Source organism: Ranitomeya variabilis, chromosome 4 (assembly GCF_051348905.1).
Source record: "Ranitomeya variabilis isolate aRanVar5 chromosome 4, aRanVar5.hap1, whole genome shotgun sequence".
Lineage (NCBI taxonomy): Eukaryota > Metazoa > Chordata > Amphibia > Anura > Dendrobatidae > Ranitomeya > Ranitomeya variabilis.
This window is the reverse complement of record NC_135235.1, coordinates 438,048,796-438,059,785: the sequence shown is the minus strand read 5'-3', so window position 1 is coordinate 438,059,785 and position 10,990 is coordinate 438,048,796. Positions and strand designations below refer to the sequence as shown.

The 10,990-nt window shown below is 43.1% G+C and overlaps 1 long non-coding RNA gene across 1 annotated transcript; it reads left to right on the top strand.

The window, feature by feature from the left end:
- Window positions 1–279: 279 nt before the first annotated feature.
- Window positions 280–1,515, top strand: LOC143768990 (uncharacterized). Its single transcript, XR_013214152.1, has 3 exons — window positions 280–325; window positions 406–487; window positions 1,227–1,515. It is a non-coding gene; the product is annotated as an uncharacterized LOC143768990 (long non-coding RNA).
- The last annotated feature ends 9,475 nt before the right edge of the window (window positions 1,516–10,990 follow it).

Genomic DNA, 10,990 nt, shown 5'->3' with positions numbered 1-10,990 from the left:
GATGTCAATGTGTTTCATTTGTGAATGGTGGGGGGTGACGAAGACAGGAGAAGCATGTGAACACATTATGTGACGGCGCACATTTCAGTTTCTCACTTTGCTCATGCAAAATGGTAAGTACTGTGAATTCAGCTAACATACAGTTAGAAATTCACAATTAGGAAATAGGAAGTATCAAAAATAGACATTTCTGTCTGTCACTTAATGACTTAGCTATTTGCTTGCTTTATGGGGCAGTCCCTGGGTTTTCCAGGAGGAACTTATCTTTGTATATAAGAAGCCAGGACCAAGAGGACAAACAGCTATGCGACAAAAGACAATGAAGGTGAGCAGCATGACACTATCCAAACAGCTGTATTTTTCTATGCCTTGCTGAGATAACGATGTGCAAAATATTATTTCCAGGATCCCTGGGTTTTCCTGGGGGAAGTGCCCATATATATTCATGGAAGTAAGCGATGGATCACATGCTGCACATGGAACGCTGGTGAGTGCTAGGACATTTTATGTGAACAGCTCAACTGTTGTGCATAGTGGCACCGAGATGGGGCGCTGTGCTTTATACAATAGAAACAAACCCAGTGGCATGTGATTGGCTCCAAAATCAGTAATAAATGGGGTTGTCTTCTGGATCGTTGGGGTCCATTAAGGATTCTTAGCTCAATGGAAGATCCTTTTGTACTCTTACTATCTGGTTTTCTTGGTAGAGGTATTCAATCACTGGGCCAAAATAATCCAAATCTACAGTGGCCATGCAAAGATTTTCTATGGGCTGGTATTTCTCTGCAAGAAAATGGCCCAAGTATTTGCCACATGTGCATTTGTTGTACACAATTTATTGGTGGGCACTAATGGTGGTCAGACCCAAGCCTGCGCACCCCTTGCCTAGGAATCTGGCCACTTCTGATAGACTGCAGAGGTCGTCATTAACCTAAGCAACAATCATGGCCAAGGACTGCCGTGGCCAGGTACTCCAAGTTGCAAAATTAAAAACGTATTTGATCTTACAGCGGGAATTGCTCAGTGTCTCACCTTCACAACCGTGCAGCTGATTGCTATGGCCGTGAGGTTTTGCTGGTGACAAAGCTGGTCTTTGTGCAAAATCATATAATTGTTTAACCCACAGTGTGAAAACCACAGTATCACCTGACCACTGGGTTCTTGGCCTCCATGTGAAATGACCCTGGTTCTGTGTTTGCTGATGAGACCCTTATTCATATTTTCAGAAGGATTTCGAGATCTTGGAAGTAGCTACTTCCATGGGTAGAAGTCCTTCGCGTGGACACTATGAAGATTTGGACAAGGAAGCGTACATTTTGGTGATCTTGTGTACCTCTAGTGTTGACCGTGAAGCAAGGACCTCGGTTCAGTGTGAGGTGTCGGCCTCGCACTTTGCCATCATGGTTGGGAATGTGGCATCCTTACACTCCCGTGAAAATGAACAGGATGATTTCTCAAATGTTCTTCATCAAGCTTGTGTTTCTTCTGATCAATAAATCATTTTCTGGATTCAGACCATGTTCTATGTCACATTGTTCGGAGGAAATAATTTTTATAAGACATTGCCTTTAAAGAGAATCTGTCAGCAGTTTTTGTATGTAATCTGAGAGAAGCATGATGTAGGAGACCCTGATTCCAGCGATGTTTCACTAACTAGGCTGCTGTCTCAATAAAATCAGTGTTTTAATCAGCAGATTATTACTACAGGACTAGGTGTCTTGTGCCTACTGGTCAACTGCCCTGTGTAACTCTGCCCCCAATACTAATTAGGATCTTTCTGTCAGTGTACAGAGTACACAGAAAACAACTAATCCATGGTATGGGGGTGGGGTTATGCAGAGCTCAGCATTTTGAGAACTAGGAGATCTGCAGCAGAGCAGCTAGGGCTGAGTGTGATTATGAGATCTAAGTGTCAGTCATTACATGTCTCATAGTGGTAACTCTACCTTTCATTTAAAATAACCTCTGGCATTAGATTCTCAGGGAGATCAGTGTCCCACCCATAGATCTCAACAGCTTACATATATCAAAAATGTGGATTTCTCTGGAATCAGACATCAGATTGCAGATATGAAGGTGTCATTTTATTCAGCTTCCTATGACCTACATGCCCATATAGACGGCTTAGGAGGGTTGATCCTACTGACAGATTCCCTTTAAATGATTATAGCTGACCAGACAACTTAGCAATAGTAGTGCAGCTACAGGTCAAGCACCTATCAGTCAAGTGACAGCACAACTTTTTTTTCATTTGTATTTTTTTTCTCTCATCTTTTGTGTCAAAGGGGTTTTTCCACCTCAAAACCATGGTAGCCAATTACTGGCCACAGTAGCTCAATAACAACGTCATGCTTTGGGGGTCCGTAGGGTCTGATGGACACAGGTATAGTAGGCAGTTTTTATCCACTAGATGGCAGTATTATATTATCTATAAAACAATCTCTCCTGTACTGCCATACACAACCAATGAATCTCAATTTGCATGAATCTTTCAGTGTGATACGGTACCTATTCTGTATAAAACATGCCCGAAACTTAGAAAATGGCTCTTTTTGAGGGCTCCTTGCATAAACCTTCCCTGTTCAGGTCTGGTTTGTGGGACAGTCTACAGTTGTTATATACAAGCTGGTAAAGACCAGAACATTTGTCCATAACAACTAGTCAGACTACAGAGGTCATAGTTCCAATGTAGGCTTTAAAAAAAAAAAGTGACTGGACAAGTTTCTCTGGAATCTGCTCCACCTTGCCCAGGCCGCAGTGTGCTGCAGGTAAACGGAGATGTCACCTTCACAGTCGTGCAGCCATTAACCCCTGCATGCAGAAACTATGTCAGCCACATGTGGACTAAACCAAATGAAAAGCTATATTACTATAATATAAATAAGATTAGGAAGATCTCACTGGAAATGGATTTATATATTGTACATACACTCACCGGCCACTTTATTAGGTACACCATGCTAGTAACGGGTTGGACCCCCTTTTGCCTTCAGAACTGCCTCAATTCTTCGTGGCATAGATTCAACAAGGTGCTGGAAGCATTCCTCAGAGATTTTGGTCCATATTGACATGATGGCATCACACAGTTGCCGCAGATTTGTCGGCTGCACATCCCAAAGATGCTCCATACAAGGCAGGATGGATCCATGCTTTCATGTTGTTTACGCCAAATTCTGACCCTACCATCCGAATGTCGCAGCAGAAATCGAGACTCATCAGACCAAGCAACGTTTTTCCAATCTTCTACTGTCCAATTTCGATGAGCTTGTGCAAATTGTAGCCTCAGTTTCCTGTTCTTAGCTGAAAGGAGTGGTACCCGGTGTGGTCTTCTGCTGCTGTAGCCCATCTGCCTCAAAGTTCGACGCACTGTGCGTTCAGAGATGCTCTTAGGCCTACCTTGGTTGTAACGGGTGGCGATTTGAGTCACTGTTGCCTTTCTATCAGCTCGAACCAGTCTGCCCATTCTCCTCTGACCTCTGGCATCAACAAGGCATTTCCGCCCACAGAACTGCCGCTCACTGGATTTTTTTTCTTTTTCGGGCCATTCTCTGTAAACCCTAGAGATGGTTGTGCGTGAAAATCCCAGTAGATCAGCAGTTTCTGACATACTCAGACCAGCCCTTCTGGCACCAACAACCATGCCACGTTCAAAGGCACTCAAATCACCTTTCTTCCCCATACTGATGCTCGGTTTGAACTGCAGGAGATTGTCTTGACCATGTCTACATGCCTAAATGCACTGAGTTGCCGCCATGTGATTGGCTGATTAGAAATTAAGTGTTAACAAGAAGTTGGACAGGTGTACCTAATAAAGTGGCCAGTGAGTGTATATACAGTTGTGTGGAAAAAATCACTTTCACACAGGGCCCTTTAGGTTTGGACTTTTTTCCCCTAATAATAACCTTTCATACAAATATTATATATAGATATATAATCGTCTAAGGGGCACTTCTGTCTGTCATGGAAGTCCCGCGTCGCTGATTGATCGCGGCCAGTAGGCCGCAGCCAATCAGCGATGGGCACAGTCCGGCCGCGAATTCGCCCCTTCCTACTCTCTGTCAGTGCCCCCTCCAGTCAGCGCTCACACAGGGTTAATGGCTGCGTTACACCGTGTTATGCCGCGGAATAACGCAGTCCGTTAACGCTGCTATTAACCCTGTGTGACCAACTTTTTACTATTGATGCTGCTTATGCAGCATCAATAGTAAAAAGATCTAATGTTAAAAATAATTAAAAAAATAAAAAAATCATTATATACTCACCTTCCGGCACCTTTCCTGCTCCTCACGACCCTCCAGGCCATGCATTGCGGTCTCGCGAGATGATGACCGTCATCAATCATCTCGCGACACCGCAATGCATTCTTGGGACCGGAGCGTCGCGAGGAGCATCGCTAAACGCCTCACCTGGATCCGGGGGCCACCGGAAGATGAGTATATAAATATTTTTTATTTTATGTGGGATATGGTGCCCACATTGCTATATACTACATGGGCTGTGCTATATACTATGTGGGCTGTTATATACTGCGTGGGCTGTGTTATAGACTACGTCTCTGTGCTATATACCACGTGGGCTGTGCTATATACTACATCACTGTGCTATATACTATGTGGGCTGTTATATACTGCGTCTCTGTGCTATATACTAAGTGGGCTGGGCAATATACTACGTGGCTGTTATATACTGCGTGAGCTGTGCTATTTACTACGTGAGCTGTGCTATATACTACGTGGGCTGTGCTATATACTACTTAGCTGTGCAATATACATGGCTGGGCAATATACTACGTGGGCTGTGTTATATACTACGTGGGCTGTGCTATATACTGCGTGGGCTGTTATACACTGCGTGGGTTGTGCTATATAATGCGTGGGCTGTTATACACTGCTTGGGCTGTGTTATATACTATGTGGGCTGTGCTATATACTGTACTATGTGAGCTGTGTTATACACTGCGTGGGCTGTGCTATATACTATGTGGGATGTGCTATATACTATGTGGCTGTGCTTTATACTACGTGGCTGTCCTATATACTGCGTGGGCTGTTATAGACGTCTCTGTGCTATATACTGCGTGGGCTGTGCTATACATTATGTGGGCTGTGTTATATACTGCGTGAGCTGTGTTATATACTGTGTCTGTGCTATATACTACATGGGCTGTGCAATATATTACGTGGCTGGGCCATATACTACGTGGCTGTTATATACTGCGTGAGCTGTGCTATATACTACGTGGGCTGTGCTATATACTACGTAGCTGTGCAATATACATGGCTGGGCAATATACTACGTGGGCTGTGCTATATAATACGTGGGCTGTTATACACTGTGTGGGCTGTTATATACTACGTGGGCTGTGCTATATACTGTACTACGTGGGCTGTTATGCACTGCATGGGCTATGCTATATACTGCGTGGGCTGTGCTATATACTACGTGGGCTGTGCTATATAGTATGTGGGATGTGCTATATACTACGTGGCTGTGCTATATACTACGTGGCTGTGCTATATGCTACGTGGCTGTTATATGCTACGTGGGCTGTGCTATATGCTACGTGGGCTGTCATATACTACGTGGCCTGTGCCATATACTACATGGCCTGTGCTATATGCTACGTGGCTGTGATATATGCTATGTGGGCTGTGTTATATGCTACTTGGCTGTGGCATATTCCTCTGCTGTATCTGTGCATCATGAAGCATGGTATGTGTTAAAGAGGGGGCCCACTGAGACTCTTTCGCCCGGGGCCCTCAAAAACCTGGAGCCGGCCCTGGCTTCACTGATTGGTCACGCCTGGCCGCGAACAATCAGCGACAGGCGCAGTCCGGCCGCGAATTGGTGAATCCTGTGTACAAATTGCATTATTCTGAAAACTTCATAAATAAACTACATACATATTCTAGGATACCCGATGCGTTAGAATCGGGCCACCATCTAGTATATATATACTGCTCAAAAAAATAAAGGGAACACTAAAATCCCACATCCTAGATATCACTGAATTAAATATTTCAGTTGTAAATCCTTATTCATTACATAGGGGAATGTGTTGAGAACAATGAAACCTAAAAATGATCAATGTAAATCACAACTAATATCCCACTGAGGTCTGGAGTTGGAATGATGCTCAAAATCAAAGTGGAAAATGAAGTTACAGGCTGATCCAACTTCAGTGGAAATGCCTCAAGACAAGGAAATGATGCTCAGTAGTGTGTGTGACCACCACGTGCCTGTATAACCTCCCTACAACGCCTGGGCATGCTCCTGATGAGGCGGCGGATGGCCTCCTGAGGGATCTCCTCCCAGACGTGGACTAAAGCATCCGCCAACTCCTGGACAGTCTGCGGTGCAATGTGACGTTGGTGTATGGTGCGAGACATGATGTCCCAGATGTGTTCAACCGTCTGGGGAACGGGTGGGCCAGTCCATAGCTTCAATGCCTTCATCTTGCAGGACAGACTCCAGCCACATGAGGTCTGGCATTGTCCTGGATTAGGAGGAACCCAGGGCCAATCGCACCAGCATATGGTCACACAAGGGGTCTGAGGTCTCATCTCAGTACCTAATGGCAGTCAGGCCACCTCTGGCGAGCATATGGAGGGCTGTGCGGCCGTCCAAAGAAATTCCACCTCACACTATTACTGACCCACTGCCAAACCGGTCATGCTGAAGGATGTTGCAGGCAGATCGCTCTCCACGGCGTCTCCAGACTGTCACGTCTGTCACATGTGCTCCTTGTGAACCTGCTTTCATCTGTGAAGAGCACAGGGCCCAGTGGCGAATTTGCCAATCCTGGTGTTCTGTGCCAAATGCCAAGCATCCTGCAAGGTGTTGGGCTGTGAGCACAACCCCCATCTGTGGACGTCGGGCACACAGACCATCCTCATGGAGTTTCTAACTGCAGACATGCACATTTGTGGTCTGCTGGAGGTCATTTTGCAGGGCTCTGGCAGTGCTCCTCCTGTTCCTCCTTGCACAAAGGCTGAGGTAGCGGTCCTGCTGCTGGTTTGTTGCCCTCCTACAGCCCCCTCCACGTTTCCTGGTGTACTGGCCTGCCTCCTGGTAGCACCTACAGCCTCTGTACACTATGCTGACGGACACAGCAAACCTTCTTGCCACAGCTCGATGTGCCATCCTGGATGAGCTGCACTACCTGAGCCACTTGTGTGAGTTGAGTCCATCTCATGCTACCATGAGTGTGAAAGCACAACCAACATTCAAAAGTGACTAAAACATCAGCCAGAAAGCATTGGTACGGAGATGTGGTCTGTGGTCCCCACCTGCAGAACCACTCCTTTATTGAGCGTGTCTTGATAATTGAGAATTATTTCCATCTGTTGTCTATTCCATTTGCACAACATGTGAAATTGTCAAACAGTGTTGCTTCCTAAGTGGACAGTTTGATTTCACAGGAGTTTGAGTTACTTGGAATTATATTCTGTTGTTTAAGTGTTCCCTTTATTTTTTTGAGAAGTGTGTGTGTATATATATATATATATATATATATATATATATATATATATATATTATACATACACACACACACATACAGTAGCATTCAAAATAATAGCAGTGTGTTCAAAAACATGAGTTATTTAATCACAGAATCTTTATACTAGTTTTTATTTCCATGCATTGGGAACATTACACACTGTTTTCTAATTCATAACTTGGAGAAATGTATATCATTTTAAAAACTCACAATATGTACTATTTTTTGTGGATTTAGCATTCCTGTGAATCACTAACCTAATATTTAGTTCTATACCCACAGTAGAACTGCTTCACATCTATGTTGCATAGAGTCAACCAACTTCTGGCCCCTGTCACCTGTCATTCCAGCCCAGGACGCTTCGACTACATCCGACAATTATTTGGCATTTGTTAACTTTGCTTGAAAAAATGGCAATTTTTGATGTCACCCCACAAGTGTTCTATCAGATTAAGGCCTGGGTATTGGGCTGGCCTTTCCATGACCTCCATTTTGCTGGATTGAAACCAAGATTTTGCTCATCGACTGGTGTGTTTCGGGTCATTGTCTTGTTAAAATACCAATTTCAAGGGAATATCGAGTTGCTAAGCGACAGCCTCAAAATCTTACTGATTTAGAGATAATCTGCAAAGAGGAGTGGAGCAAAAATCCTCCTGACATGTGAGCAAACTTCATCAACTACAAAAAACGTCTGACTGCTGTGCTTGCCAGTAAGGGTTTTGCCACCAATTATTAAGTCTTGTTTGCCAGAGGGATCAAATACTTATTTCTCACTGCAAAATGCAAATAAATTTATACAAATGTGATTTTCGGGAATTTATTTATTTATATGTTAAAATTACCCTACCCTAAAATTATAGACTGTTCATGTCTTTGTCAGTGGGCAAACTTAAAAAAAAATACAGTGGGGAAATAAGTATTTGATCCCTTGCTAATTTTGTAACTTTACATGTCAAGTTTGACAATCAATTTCACATGCTGTTGTGCAAATGGAATAGACAACAGATGGAAATTATTGGCAATTATCAAGACACACTCAATAAAGTAGTAGTTCTGCAGGTGGGGACCATAGACAGCATCTCAGTACCAATGCTTTCTGGCTGACTTTTTGGTCACTTTTGAATGTTGGTTGTGCTTTCACACTCGTGGTAGCATGAGACGGACTCTACAAACCACACAAGTGGCTCAGGTAGTGCAGCTCATGCAGGTGTGTCAGTTTTTACCATCAGTTATTTTCACATAAGAATAAATAAGTAACAAAGCCTCTCCTATCCATTACAATGCTACTCACGGATTTGCACACTGATGTATGGCTAGGTTCACATTAGCGTTTCTGTGCGCAGCGTATCTTCTGCATGTGGAAACGCATGCTTACGCCTCCGCATAATCTTACGCATGATGCAAAAAAAACTGCGTGTGCATGCGTTTATGCGCATGGTGGGGGCCATGCGCAGTCTGAAGTATGCATGCATTATCGACCGCATGTCCTTGCGTACCAATGCGTTCCCATAGACAGTAATGCGTTTGTTTAAGCACTCATCTGCATGCGCATGATTGCACAAAAAATGCAACATGTGTTCGCCGGACACCGCGTAACGACGCATGAAAACGCATGTTCCTGCGTACACCATGTTAAAGAAATGTACGCATGCGGATCATACGCTGCACACAAACGCTAATGTGAACCCGGCCTTATCCATGTGCGTTTTGCAATTTTCATGGACCACAGACTTGTGCTAGTACTTTTTATCCATAATGATGGAAAAAAAAAACACGTATAATTTTTGCATGGAAACACGGTCTGCTTAAAAACACGGGACATGTGAACAGCCGCACAGACTTAAAAGGTATGTGTTTTATCTGTAAAAACACAGAAAAAAACACTGATCTGAAAACACAAGAGAGGCCCAAAATTGCAAGGGGACATAATGGCAATTGTAATACTTGATTGTATAGCTTTGTAATGTGATCCTCCTCGTTACTGCAGTATTAAGACAATTACAGAATAGATATCAATGTATTACAAGGATCACAAGTTAGATGGAATGCCTGGCAATGAAGTAGTGGCAATAAAAAGATTCTGTAAAAAAGAAACTAAATCAGTAGGAAACACATTTAATCACGATCATGGAGTAAAAAAGTACAAACAAGATTAGTCCAAGGTTCCACAGTCAAGCAGAACATTTATTAAAGGCTGTAGAAATCATTAAAAATACTCTAAAAATACAGTGTATTATTACTGATTGCTGCCAGATACAGATGGCTGTTCCTTCTTCGTTTGCCATCTCACTGGTATTCAACTTCCAGTCCAATACAAATTTGACCTAATGCCAATAATAAGTCTATGGCAGGAAAAGGTATGTCTTTTTCCACAGTGGGCAGCAAGGGAATTTTCCTCTGTTTTGTGCATTTTGGAATTAAAAGTGTTAAATTATTTTCAGATGTCATAGTTTTAAGCATAATGCAAGGGATTGCTTCTTGCCCAAATTATAGCGCTGCTAGCTTGCATTTCTGCTTTAGGGGGTTTCTGGTGTCCTTGCATTTTCTGCAAAAGACACTGTTGAGGGAGGATCTAAAGTGACCCTTCACGGTTGACCTTAGTGATTTTCAAATTAATTAACAGGGTGTTGCCGGCAACTGAGAATGACCAGACGGAGACGTAGCTCTGTTTGGGAGAATCAAAGGAGATTCCTAGCCCCCGTTTATTGTGTTGTACTTTTATCATGTTAGCAAATTCTACTTCAACCAATAGTATAAAAACACACTTTCAGCACTTAACCTATAAAAATGCAGGAAAAACTTAACCTATGAGGATACAGAAAAAATGGAAACTACATATATGGTCGTGTCTTTTTGGCACAAACAACATATTAACAGGTGCCTCAAAGCCTCAAAGTCTTATCTAGTGATACACCCCCGAGTCCCTTCCCTGGCTCGAGTTAGAATACTCAAGGTCTTTATACCAACTATAAACCATAGCCTAATTAAGTAACAAAATGTTATCTTCGTGAGAAACAGGACAGAGGTACAAGCAAAAAAAATGAAGCCTTTAGTTTTGATCTTAGTTTAACCCTTCACAATCCCCCCTAGATAAATTTTGTTAATTAATGTCCAGCATCAGAGGTACTATCCCAAGCTATAAGCTCGAGGGGTACTGGTCTTCACATGACTGGTGCCATGTTACCAGCCATGGCTGTTGCGGCGTACCCATCCCCCCTGTATGCTAGCATTTATGAATAACAATTGTTGATGACAATGGTGGGGATCTTTTGAAAATAGCCATGCGCTTGGCTTCAACATCTTCATCAGGTAACTTTGTGAAATCGGTGTAGAGAAGAGCAGAGGTGGCAACGCTTTTGGTTTCATCATTAGTTGTCTTAGTGCAGAATTTCCTAATACACACAGAAATACACCAAAGAACAAGTTTTAGTATTACATACATAACAAGGATAAAGGCAGCGATGTGTAACAAACTTTGCAAGATTCCAG